Genomic DNA, 14,494 nt, shown 5'->3' with positions numbered 1-14,494 from the left:
TACTTGTTGCTGCTATTTCTACAGCCAACAGAAGGACAACATCTTCAACACTCTTAAGCCATGATCTAGAGGATTATGTAATTTCACTAAAGCAGAGAAGAGTAAATAACAACATTTTTATATTATATTTTGCCTATTATATTATATTTTGCCAAAGAAGCATCAACAAATGTATATCTATTAAATAAACAACTGAACATATTTTGATTGATCTTATCTATATAGAGCAGCATCGCAGTTCTATTATAAAACACCAAATTTAATAGAAACTCCATCTCCAATTTAGCACATATGATTAAACGAGATGAGAACCAGGAAATTCAGCTTGTTTACTATTACTCTACCTCATGGGTATGTTGAGGTTTTTTTATACCTTTTAGCCAGAACTCTCTAGAACAAATAAAAAAGCTAAAGAGGTTTACATATATTATTTTTTAGAGGTTTAAAGTCTACCTTGATTTACAAAGTTATTCAACTCCAATATTTGCTTCTTGAAGGGAAAACCTTCAAATATTGGAGCAAATATTCTTGTAACAAAAGATTGCATTCGGTTTGATTTGTATGTAGAATTAATCATAAGTTCTGACTCTCCCTTCACACTATGTCATACTACTGATCACTTGTTATTATGGGTTTGTGAAGATTACAAAAGTCAAATGGAAGTGGCATTCAAGTAGAGGTGGCGGTCAATTATAGGATGGCACTCTATTTCTCAACCCTTCTCCCATAGTGGCACTCAAATAGAAGTTTTACGGTATATGTACTGAAGTCTTGTCCATGAACTCTAAGGATTGTTTTACCCTTTTCTCTAATATTAGACTATAATCAACTTTAAGAGGTGCATGCATATAATATGCATCTAATTGCACTGCTTCCTCTAGAAGCATTGCTTTCTCTAGAAGTACTGCTTTCTCTAGAAGTACTGCTTCCTCTAGAAGCACTGCTTCCTCTAGAAGCACTGCTTCCTCTAGAAGTACTGCTTTCTCTAGAAGTACTGCTTTCTCTAGAAGTACTGCTTTCTCTAGAAGTATTGCTTCCTCTAGAAGTACTGCTTCCTCTAGAAGCACTGCTTCCTCTAGAAGCACTGCTTCCTCTAGAAGCACTGCTTCCTCTAGAAGTACTGCTTCCTCTAGAAGTACTGCTTCCTCTAGAAGCACTGCTTCGTCTAGAAGCACTGCTTTCTCTAGAAGTACTGCTTCCTCTAGAAGCACTGCTTCCTCTAGAAGCACTGCTTCCTCTAGAAACACTGCTTCCTCTAGAAGCACTGCTTCCTCTAGAAGCACTGCTTCCTCTAGAAGCACTGCTTCCTCTAGAAGCACTGCTTCCTCTAGAAGCACTGCTTCCTCTAGAAGCACTGCTTCCTCATGGACTGTAAATGTTTAACTTTATTTGATAATCATCATATAACTAGTATCAACTGTATTTATTGTGTTACATATACGAGTCTTTGACTGTATGTACTGAGAGCTATATGAGAGGTGTCAACTGTATTTATTGTGTTACATATACAAGTCTCTGACTGTATGTACTGGGAGCAATATGAGGGGTGTCAACTGTATTTATTGTGTTACGTATACGAGTCTTTGACTGTATGTACTGAGAGCTATATGAGAGGTGTCAACTGTATTTATTGTGTTACATATACAAGTCTCTGACTGTATGTACTGGGAGCAATATGAGAGGTGTCAACTGTATTTATTGCGTTACATATTTGAGTCTTTGACTGTATCTACTTGGAGCTATATGAGGTGTCATGTTATTATAACTTATGACTGAACTCATATTTGACTCATTAGAGAAACAGAGAACGTTTTAGTGATTTTGTAAAAATTCAATTTTAAAATGCATAAATATTTGGTGATGATTACTATTCATTCCATCAGAAGAGAATTTATAACAGGTTAAAAGTGGAGAGTTATTAGTGACTGTGGCGCTGTCAAAGTAGGAGTGTTAGTGCTTGCAATAGTCCCTCATATGCTTGGTCATATCATTGTATATATTATCAAAGTTGTCAGGGTGGAGGCTTACAAACAGGCTCACACATACTAATATACTGTCTGTATTGAGCACTATTATACAGTAGATGAAATTTTAGAACTTCTATTTGAAAAGGCATATGTGTATATATGAATTGTTGAAAAGCCATATGTGTATATATGAGTTGTTGAAAAGGCATATGTGTATATATGAATTGTTGAAAAGGCATATGTGTATATATGCATTGTTGAAAAGGCATATGTGTATATATGAGTTGTTGAAAAGGCATATATATGTGTATATATGCTTGTTGAAAAGGCATATGTGTATATATATATATGAATTGCTGAAAAGGCATATGTGTATATATGAATTGTTGAAAAGGCATATGTGTATATGAATTGTTGAAAAGGCATATCTGTATGCTGTTGATATGAAAGCGTTGACAACACACATGTAAATGTTTACACAAATTGTATCAGATTATTTGGTTCTAATTGTCACTTTTAGCAACAAGAGGTATTATAGTTACCTACTATGTTTGGTTGTACCTTCTATCTATCTACATCTCAGTCTATGAAGTCAAACGAAATAGTTTAACCATGTCCTTGTTTAGTAACTGCACGGCCATCTTGTTTCCACTCACTGCCACATCAGATGGCTTTCCTCGCTGCAGCTGTTCCTCATCAAGCATATCAAAAGTCATTTCTCCATCACTGGTCATCATAATTACTTTGCCCTCATCTACATCACACACGTAGACATTATTGTTGTCGTCTACAGCTACACCTACAGGCTCTTCCAAGTCATCATTTTCCCAGAGCAGCTCGTTTTCGTTGTCTAAGCACACTGTGGCAGGTGCATTTCCATGGCACGTCACCACTACTGCATTGGTCATGAGGGCAATGTTTTGTGGTTTTTTGATGTTTGGGCTAGTGATGACTCTCAACAGGCTGCCGCTACTCTGGTATACTCTTACGCAATCGCTTTCGCTGTCGCATACATATATATGACCTTGACCATCGATAGCTATTCCCTTTTGTTTGCCTGTCGGTAGCTCCATGTTAAATACTTTAACTCGTTCCTTGCTGTAAAATTCAAGCTCGTTCGCAGTTTCATTACGGACTGCGACGGATCCATTAGGTCCACCAGCCACGCTGTAGTAGCTAAAAGAGGTAGTAAGGAAGTCTGTTTGAGCTAAACTGATGGTACATGAGACTATACCACCCAGGTTTGGGCTGGTCTTGCTGATGGCCCGACTGATGTATAGGCTGTCAGAGTCACTGAAGCTAACACCACTCGCTCCTGCCACCACAACATCTCCCAAGTGTTCAGCTTTTGTGTAGTGCTTCTGTAAAAAAAGTATTAGAATTCATGTAGTTAAATGTATTACAGGTTTTCTAGCCGTACCTAAAGTTTTCAAGCATGTTTCATCAAATCCAACTGTCATAGAGCATTATTGGAAAGTGGAAACTAGTCTTCTGTTGACCATGTTCTGTGATTAATAATATTTTTGTAATGAGTTCACTATGTTTCCATGTCGTAGATTTATCTGAGTTTTTTTACTCACAAATCTGTATCGAACGTTTCATGCACGCAAACGATGGCACTTGCGGATGATGAGTAAAAACATGCCACACTATTCTGCTTTAAACAGCGTCTACATTTCAGTTGTTTTTATTTTGATTTGAGTTGCAAATACACTGCTGTGACCTCTGAAGTAGAAATTCTTATCCTCTTCAACAAAACTCCTGAGTTATTCGGCATCATGCGAATGCCCATTGAAACACTAATCACATGTTAACACAATGTGCACATAACTCCAAATTCACACAATTCGTGTCATGGAAACATATTGTAGGATTTCACTATGTTGAGTCGAAAATTCTTAAAAATTTTGAGAAAGATTTTAAAGAAACTGATTGCTAGACCTTATTAGCTGTCTGAATAACGCAACTGAAAAAAGGAGCGATATTCTAAACTATGTAAGTGCTACTAATAACTTACATGCTATAAGCTAATACAATACATCTATATCATATTAAAACAAGGAATTTGATTACAAAGTATACTAAAAGCAATAATAGCCTATCTATATCCTTTCTCAATTCCTTATCTTGCTAAATTCCTTGCCTTCCGTCTCGTCCCTCCAATGTTATTAGACCTTTTTCTTTCCTCTTTTCCTCTTTCTTCCTTTCAATCAATTTACTGCCTTCATTCTCAACCTACATGTAAGTATCTACACAACTCACCATTGTCTCTAAATTCAGCTGATTTCAAGTGATGCTAGTGGCTTCCAAGCTTTTCTGTGCGCCAGTCCGGGCTCATTGTTTATACCTGTCAGCCTCGATGTACCCTTGTTACAAAGTGGACTGGTCAATGTTAGGGAGAAGAGAGGTGTGTGTGGTCAATATTTGGGTAGAAATAATGAGTAACGCACTCTCTTCTTCTCATCTAATTTAAGAAAGCTTCATTGGTTCTTTTCTTTTCATAGTGATGGATTGTTTATTCAAATCTTGCCCGCAATGTGCGTATGTATACTTATATAAGAATAGAGGCAATAATTTTTTAATGTCTTCATATCTGATTGTTTTAAATCGGTCAGGTCCAAAATATTTGGCTCGGTTTGAAGGCATTGTTTAACAGGTGGTTTTTCTTCTGTTTTATACTGCTACATGAGTAGACTGCTTGCGTGTTTCTATTTTATGAGTTTAGAATAACTGTGATAGAAAGATGGACTAATTTGATTGATGAGAGTTATATTTATTATATTCCAGGTTGGTACAGAATAGCCCTATTTTAGGGGAGGTGGTCAGAATGGCCATCTGTTTGGGGACATGAACACATTAGGCATATGTTTGGGGATTTGAAAACAATAGCCATATGTAAAGGGAGATGGACAGAATAGCCATACACGATATTGATAGACTAACCATGTTAGGAGAGATCATAGATATATAAACCTTATATATCTATGGGAGAGATTTATAGATCAGTCAGGCGTGAGGCGAGTTATACTGTTCGGTTTAAGGCAGTGGTTCTTAACCTTTTTCAGTGTATTTCCCACTTTGACAAACCACATTTCGAGATTTCCCCCTCTCTAGCAGCCAAAAATTGTGGTAATTTTTCCACTCTCAGATTGTAGGAGGCTTTTCAGATAGCATTTTGCCATACAGTCAAAATGAATCAATTATTAATTGAACTGTGATAGAAATCATATTTTATGGATAGTTTGTCATGATATACTTTTTATTTATGGAAAAATAAAGTTCAAGATAGACACAAAAATAGAGTAATTTAATTATAATAAATACAGCACAGTACAAAGTTAGCAGTCATGATCGCTTAGTGGGCCCTCTGCTGCTGTTTATTTTTTACTAGCTCTGATACATTTGGTGTATGCTTGTGTGATGCCTCAGTAGTATGGTTGTGATGCATAGCCGATGCAATGTAGACTAATTATCCAATAAGCTGCTTGATACATCACGAGGTTTGGTTTCCGTATTAATACAGTTGTACCCACAATAAAAGCATGTATCTGCACCATGTATGTGGTGAAAATACAGTACAACAGCTATATCTTTGCAATGCGTGTAATCCATGTTCTCAATCTGAAGCTTGAGAATTTCCCACCTGAAATCCTCAAATTTCCCACTGGTGGGAAAATTCCCACTGGTTAAGAACCCCTGGTTTAAGGGGATCAAACTAGTCATAAGTGAGGAGAGGCGCAGACTAGTCATGCCTGAAGGGAGGTGGACAGGCTGTTCATACTTATAGCTAATTTCCAGGGAAGGGGGGCTTGAATAGCCTTAATATTCCTCTTGCTACGGAATTAAGAACAAAGAACTCCAGCTGGTCTAAATGGCAAGATATAGAAAAGTGGCAAAAATTGTGAAAACAGTAAATTTGAAGTTATCCACCCATGATCATTGTTTTATTATTATTTTTATTGCTGTTCTTCTTTGTCATTGTTTCGATGCTTTTTTGTAGATTTTTTGAAGTAGAACATGTTTTATTGCCTGAGATTCAGAGCTCAACTAGAATTTATGGGAAGCTTGCTGATGGGCCCCTTAAAGGTCTGCCGACAAGTGGAGTACCTAGAGACCAGCAGGCTGCTCTTGTAGGACAGCTCTGCTTCACCAAAGTACAAGCAAAACGTCTGTGATTTTTTACGGATTGTTTAGTTCTTGCTGTTAGATGTGCTGCCATCTTTTTAAGGTTGTTCTCTACGTTAGTTGAGATTCATTTACGATGTTTTGATGCTTTCTCTAAATATACAATGAAATTTAATGTTATGTCAGTTATTTTATGTTAGCAAACAGTTGCATTTTTAATACCTTATAGAAAGCAGTCTAAATATGGTTGTCTTGGAATGCAGTCTGTTTTGAATTTTCTAACTGCATTTTCAAACTGTACTTTTTGGTGACCAAAGTGTAGGTACAAGCCATTAGCTGCTGCCCGCATCCTGGTTACTAAACCGTGATAAGTGGGGAGGCCATAAGGGGCCTCCTTATCATTGCCATGACTGTAGTGTTTACAGTCATGATAGTGATAAGGGGCATGAGGGACCCCCCCCCCCTTATCACTGCCATGACTGTAGTGTTTACCTTGACCTTGACTTGCGAATGCTTCTAATCTTTACCAAATTGGAATTCGACCAGAAAATTTGAGATTTTCAGACTTCAACGAAACATTTCGCTTTTAATCCCTACTGTACTTAATTTTTTATGGTATAATAGGTGAAAAGAGAAGATGAGAAATTTTTATGCTGTGTTTTTTTATTTCACAATTTTTGCTAGAATAAACAACTGCACTCTTCCTTTAGAACCTTTTTAAATTGTAATATGAAAACCATTGAAGAACTAATCAAGTTTTGAAAAGCCTCCTGGAATGCGTATGATTAAAAACCAACTTCTGACTGTATTTAAATCAGTGTTTTCTTACAATTACTGTAAATGTTTATTTAGTCGATGGTTGTATTAAACTGTTTAATATTTGCATTGCATAAATAATTTTTCTGTTTATTGTTTCAAATACTTACATTAAATTGTTAATACATGTTAATAGATAATATTTACATTAATTGTTAAAAGCCATAATTCAACTTCATATTAATGCAAGCGGATGGTCGAGGTGGTTCCACTTTGCAACTTTGCCTGCTATGCTTTGGGTTTGCTTAGTTGGCCAAAATCTATGTTTAAAAACTTCTAAAACAGAATACAACAAACGAAACCATACCCATAGGAAACCTTGCATCAGTGTAGAAGTTTTAATGTACATAATTGAAATTGTTTTTACTAACCTGATGAAAAAACTTCAATTCAACATGACTCTGAGATGTGTGAGCTTTTTCATGTAATTTTAAACAAGACCGTTTGGTTCTAGTTTGTGTTCTGACAGATACACTCTGTTATGACTTACCTATTGGCTTCTGTAAGTGTGTGCATGACAAGTTCAAGCAGGTGACTTTGTGCCATTCTAGATTAGCATTTTCTTATATTGTAGAGAAAAAACACCGTACTACAGGTACTTTCATAATGTAACATGCATTTGAAACTGCATTGTGACAAGCTACTGCAGGTGCTCAAATTTGGTTTACTCCGCAAGTACTTTATCTACATGTAATTATAGCTGAATCAAAAGTCCAGAGTTATTAGTGATTGTGGCGCTGTCAAAGTAGGAGTGTTAGTACTTGCAATAGTCTCTCATATGCTTGGTCATATCATTGTATATATTATCATAATTGTCAGAGTGTAGGCTTACTGACAAGCACACACATACTAATATACTGTCTGTATTGAGCACTATTATACAGTAGATAAAATTTTAGAACTTCTATTTGAAAAGGCATATGTGTATAAATGAATTGTTGAAAAGGCATATGTGTATAAATGAGTTGTTGAACAGGCATATGTGTATATATGAATTGTTGAAAATTCATATGTGTATATATGAATTGTTGAAAAGGCATATGTGTATATATGAGTGATTGAAAAGGCATATGTGTATATATGAGTTTTTGAAAGTCATATGTGTATATATGAATTGTTGAGAAGGCAAATGTGTATATATGAGTGGTTGAAAAGGCATATGTGTATATATGCATTGTTGAAAAGGCATATGTGTATATATGAGTGGTTGAAAAGGCATATGTGTATATATGAATTGTTGAAAAGGCATATGTGTATAAATGAACTATTGAAAAGGCATATCTGTATGCTATTGATATGAAAGCGTTGACAACACACATGTAAATGTTTACACAAATTGTAACACATTATTTGGTTCTAATTGTCACTTTTAGCAACAAGGGGTATTATAGTTACCTACTATGTTTAGTTGTACCTTCTATCTATCTACAACTCAGTCTATGAAGTCAAACAAAATAGTCTAATCATGTCCTTGTTTAGTAACTGCACGGCCATCTTGTTTCCACTCACTGCCACATCAGATGGCATTCCTCGCTGCAGCTGTTCCTTATCAAGCACATCGAAAGTCATTTTTCCATCACTGGTCACCATAATAACTTTGCCCTCATCTACATCACACATGTAGACATCATTGTTGTCATCTACAGCTACACCTACGGGCTCCTCCAAGTCATCACTTTCCCAGAGCAGCTCATTTTTGTTGTGCAAAAGCACACTGTGGCAGGCACATTTCCATGGCACGTCACCACTACTGCATCGGTCATGAGGGCAATGTTTTGTGGTTTTTTGATGTCTGGGCTCATGATGACTCTCAACAGGCTGCCGCTACTCTGGTATACTCTTATGCAATCGCTTTCGCTGAAGCATACATATATATGACCTTGACCATCGATAGCTATTCCCTTTTGTTTGCCTGTCGGTAGCTCCATGTTAAATACTTTAACTCGTTCCTTGCTGTAAAATTCAAGCTCGTTCGCAGTTTCATTACGGACTGCAACGGATCCATTAGGTCCACCCATAGATATAGTAAACCCTGGGTTTACTATATCTATGGGTCTACCAGTCACGCTGTAGTAGCTAAAAGGGGTAGTAAGGAAGTCTGTTTGAGCTAGACTGATGGTACATGAGACTATTACCACCCAGGTTTGGGCTGGTCTTGCTGATGGCCCAACTGATGTATAGGCTGTCCGAGTCACTGAAGCTAACACCACTCGCTCCTGCCACCACAACATCTCCCAAGTGTTCAGCTTTTGTGTAGCACTGCTGTAAAAAGAGTATCAGAATTCATGTAGTTAAATGTATTACAGGTTTTCTAGCCGTACCTAAAGTTTTCAAGCATGTTTCATCAAATCCAACTGTCATAGAGCATTATTGGAAAGTGGAAACTAGTCTTCTGTTGACCATGCTCTGTGGTTGATAATATTTTTGTAATGGGTTAATGGGTTCACTATGTTTCCATGTCGTAGATTTATCTGAGTTTTTTTACTCACAAATCTGTATCGAACGTTTCATGCACGCAAACGATGGCACTTGCGGATGATGAGTAAAAACATGCCACACTATTCTGTTTTAAACAGCGTCTACATTTCAGTCATTTTTATTTCGATTTGGAAAGTTGCAAATGCACCGCTGTGACTTCTGAAGTAGAAATTCTTATCCTCTTCAACAAAACTCCCGAGTTATTCGGCATCATGCGAATGTTCATTGAAACACTAATCACATGTTAACACAATGTGCACATAACTCCAAATTCGCACCATTCGCGTCATGGAAACATATTGTAGGATTTCACTATGTTGAGTCGAAAATTCTTAAAATATTTGAGAAAGATTTTAAAGAAACTGATTGCTAGACCTTATTAGCTGTCTGAAATACGCAACTGAAAAAAGGAGCGATATTCTAAACTATGTAAGTGCTACTAATAACTTACATGCTATAAGCTAATACAATACACCTATATCATATCAAAACAAGGGGTTTGATTACAAAGTATACTAAAAGCTATAATAGCCTATCTATATCCTTTCTCAATTCCTTATCTTGCTAAATTCCTTGCCTTCCGTCTCGTCCCTCCAATGTTATTAGACCTTTTTCTTTCCTCTTTTCCTCTTTCTTCCTTTCAATCAATTTACTGCCTTCATTCTCAACCTACATGTAAGTATCTACACAACTCACCATTGTCTCTAAATTCAGCTGATTTCAAGTGATGCTAGCGGCTTCTAAGCTTTTCTGTGCGCCAGTCCGGGCTCATTGTTTATACCTGTCAGCCTCGAAGTACCCTTGTTACAAAGTGGACTGGTCAATGTTAGGGAGAAGAGAGGTGTGTGGTCAATATTTGGGTAGAAATAATGAGTAATGCACTCTCTTCTTTTCATCTAATTTAAGAAAGCTTCATTGGTTCTTTTCTTTTCATAGTGATGGATTGTTTACTCAAATTTTGCCCGCAATGTGCGTATGTATACTTATATAAGAATAGAGGCGATAATTTTTTAATGACTGCATATCTGATTGTTTTAAATTGGTCGGGTCCAAAATATTTGGCTCGGTTTGAATGCATTGTTTAACAGGTGGTTTTTCTTCTGTTTTATACTGCTACATGAGTAGACTGCTTGCGTGTTTCTATTTTAGGAGTTCAGAATAACTGTGATAGAAAGATGGACTAATTTGATCGATGAGAGTTATATTAATTATATTTCAGGTTAGGACAAAATAGCCATATGTTAAGGGAGGTGGACAGAATAGCCATCTGTTAGGAGAGATTAACAGAATAACCATATCTTTGGGGAGTTGGAAACAATAGCCATATGTAAAGGGAGATGGACAGAATAGCCATATGTAAAGGGAGATGGACAGAATAGCCATAAGTTAGGGGAGATGGACAGTATAGTCATATGTAACATGGATAGACTAGCCACATGTTAGGAGAGATTCATAGAACAGTCAGGCATGAGGTGAGTTAAGCCTGGTTCCCATATCGATTACTAGACTCCGGCGGTAACATGCGCAGCAAAACGCTTGCGATACTAGGCTCTGCGGGATATGTTCACATAAAGCCACATCGTTGATAATATCGTAAACATAATTGCGTAATCAAATAAAATGTTCGCTCGCCATGCCTTTCCTATAATGGTGACTTTTACCCGTACAATGCATTTCGGGATTGTTTTGCCTGCGGTCATTTGCGAAATTTGAACAGCGCTAAACTATTGCGATGCCGCCGGCAACTACCGGCGGTCCTCGGCGCATACGTTCCCATTTCATCACTAATAGCCTGCGGTGTGTCGCCGGTGCTTTGCGACGTATATGGGAACCCGGCTTTAGTGTAGGCTTGCAGTGTTTACAGTTATGACAGTGATAAGGGGGCCCCCTCCCCCCCCTTATCACTGCCATGACTGGAGTGTTTACAGTCATCCCTTGACTTGCTAATGCTTCTAATCTTTATCAAATTGGAATTTGACCAGAAAATTTGAGATTTTCAGAATTCGACCAAACATTTCGCTTTTGATCCCTACTGTAGGCCTACTTCATTTTTTATTGGTAAAAAGAGAAGATGAGAAATTTTTATGCTGTGTTTTTTTATTTCACAATCTTTGCTAAAATAAACAACTGCACCCTTAATTTAGAACTTTTTTCAGTGGTAATGAGAAAACCTTTAAAGAATTAATCAAGTTTTGAACAGCCTTTTGGAATGTGTTATGATTAAAAACCAACTTCTGACCGTATTTAAATCTGTGTTTTTTTACAATTACTGTAAACGTTGATTTAGTGGATGATAGTAGTCAACTGTTTTATCTTTGCATTGCATAAATAGTTTTTCTGTTTACATTAAATATTCACATTAAATGGTTAATACTATGTTCATTGTTATGATTACTACAATTTTTACGAATCAAACGGGTAGAAACATTTCTGTTCTTATCTATTTGATGCTCAAATGCAATTTCAATTTGCTTCCTATGACAATTTTTCGAAAATGATAAATTAAGACTGGAGTTGTTGCCTCATCATTTGAAGTGTTTACTGATGAGCAAAGAGCAAACAGGGAGTTGCGACTCCTTGTTTGAGGCCCCCCATAGGGCTACTCGCTTAACATTTGATCAGAGCATCGTCTCACCTTTAGTTGGGTAAAACAGTTACCCTATGTGCATAATTGTTAATTTGGAGCCAAAATTGCTGACTTCGTAAAAACCCACATTATTTAGGAGAATAGCATATCGATTGCTCCGATGTACTTAGCACGCCGACTGCCCAATTTGAATTTTGAGAGAATTTTTGTTGATGTCGTATAGTGAAAGACAGTTCTCATAAAGAAGGCGAATAATCATCGTGGTCTGTATTGAAGGGCGAAAAAATCGAATAACAAGGTTTTTTTAACCCCGAGGGGGGTACTGTATTTGTATTGGTAGTATAATAATTTTTACCCAAAAACTCTGATTTACCATGAAAGGAAACAAATGTCTTACACTGCTTCTTTAGTAATGGTTTCCACTATCTTTAACTCTTTTAAATAAATCTTTTACCGAGGTAATTAAATACTCAGTAAAACCAAATATTTGACATTGGTGCATATAAGTTACTATAAGTTATTATATTTTACTAAATATTTTAGCATCAATTTTTACTCCATTTGCTGCCAATAAAAAGGCCACAAATATGTTGCAGACTGAAATTGAACACTTTTTTGTCCTCTTCATACTATCGCGGTTGACAAGTTGAGCATGTTCTGAGTCAGACCAGTTACCACTATACTTACGGTATCGTTATTACTGTCAGAAATAAATACTCACTGTCACTACTGCTACTTGATAGATTATCATCAGATGTCTATTGATCTGCAATTTATAAAATCTCCGTGGCTGTGATGCGTCTTATCATCGTGAAGAAGAAATCGCTATAAAAAGTAATGTTTGCGAAGTGCAAATAAACTTAGCATGAGATGCAAATGCGTTTTCCATTGGCTCAACGGAAACAGTTGATTGTTTCCTTTCAATTAAGCAAAGGCACGATAGGCTAATTATTTAACTACCAACCAATCAGAAACGTTATGAAGTGAACCTGCAAAGTTGCTCCATTCTCACAACTTTTTTCGTTGATAGGTCCGTGTGGCGTGTTACGAGTTATAGAATCAGCTTATATGTGAATTTTTAGGAATCACCTGATTCAGGGCTCTATGGTCGGCTTACATGGGAGATAAGGCTTATATGTGGGGATATACGGTACCCTCTTGAAAATACTATAAGTTTTTACAGTGTTACAAGTTTTAAACATTCACAGTGTTTACTAATTTCTTTATAACAATCTTCTCTGCCTTTTCTGAAATTCCATTAGATTATAATAATAGTAATATCATTTGCATCGCACAAGCTAGTCAGTATGGCTGCCAACATGACTGTCCAACAGGGCTGTGCAATTTGGCTGACAGATATGGTTGTTCCATATGCCTACTCAATATGGCTGCACATAATGGTTGTTAAATATGGCTGTACAAGATGACTGTTCAATATGGCTGCCCCAAAGACTGTGCAACATGGCTGACCAGCATGGACATGAATCATTAAAATACCACAGTTCCTTAAATACCTAAGTAAACTTCTTTTTAGTAGATTAGAAATTGTCCCCTCTTTCCAGAAATAAATCTTGCTGTTGGTGTTGCTGTTCTAAATTATTTCTAAAATAATTTAGAAATAATCTAAATTATTTCTGTTACTGAAAATACAGAGTAGTAGGTATACATGGTGACATCTATGACCAGAGCTAATCTCCTTGTATTGTAGAACAATATGCGGCCTGTCAACATGCACAACAAAAGCACATATCGTTAGAGCAGCTCTGGAAGCCGTCTGCTATCAGACCAGAGAGGTAAATTTCTTCTGGATACACTGAGCACTACTAGTCATTATGGTTTTATGTCCAAGGTGCATACGAAATCTATTTATAGATTTTAGATGCTATGAATAGCGACAGCGGCATCCCTCTGGCATCTCTCCAGGTCGACGGAGGTATGACTCAGAATTCTCTACTCATGCAAATGCAAGCAGACCTCGTCGGGATTCCCGTCGGTAAGACATCTGTGAGGCCATCTAAAGGTCGAAGGTCATCTTAAGCTTTTAGTAGGGCACTGGGCCTCTTTGCTGGCTTTGTGTGAGATGTTTGTGTATTTAGATTGTCTGTAATTGATTCCAAGCATTTGTTTACAGCTAATAAAGTTCATCTATTGTCTGTGAAAGTCGAGTTAAGCCGTGGTCACACGAGCACCGAACCGACGTAGGATCGGTTCGGTTCGGAGGGCTGGTTCGGTTCGTGGCACATGTCACACGGCCACCGAAGTAACTTCGCTTCCTAGATACCATACGTATAGAGACAGGACACGGTTTCATTAGTAGTTGTTATGTATTTGAGTTAAATATTTCTATTGTAAACAAAAAAAAACTTTGAGGAACAATTATAAATTATAATTACACAGCAGATTTATCAGAAGATCGTTCGGCTGCTCAAAATAAATCACTCGATACAAATATTTTGCTAACCCTTCCCATCAACATAATTATATTTTTTATTAACGTATCAATGTTTTTCTATGCTGAGTA

The 14,494-nt window shown here is 36.9% G+C and overlaps 1 pseudogene; it reads left to right on the top strand.

The window, feature by feature from the left end:
* LOC137388228 (glycerol kinase 3-like) overlaps positions 1 to 14,494 on the top strand; it is a 55,630-nt pseudogene that overhangs the window by 28,529 nt on the left and 12,607 nt on the right.

Source organism: Watersipora subatra, chromosome 2 (genome assembly GCF_963576615.1).
Source record: "Watersipora subatra chromosome 2, tzWatSuba1.1, whole genome shotgun sequence".
Taxonomy (NCBI): Eukaryota; Metazoa; Bryozoa; class Gymnolaemata; order Cheilostomatida; family Watersiporidae; genus Watersipora; species Watersipora subatra.
The sequence above is the reverse complement of the archived record's forward strand: the minus strand, read 5'-3'. Positions and strand labels throughout refer to the sequence as shown.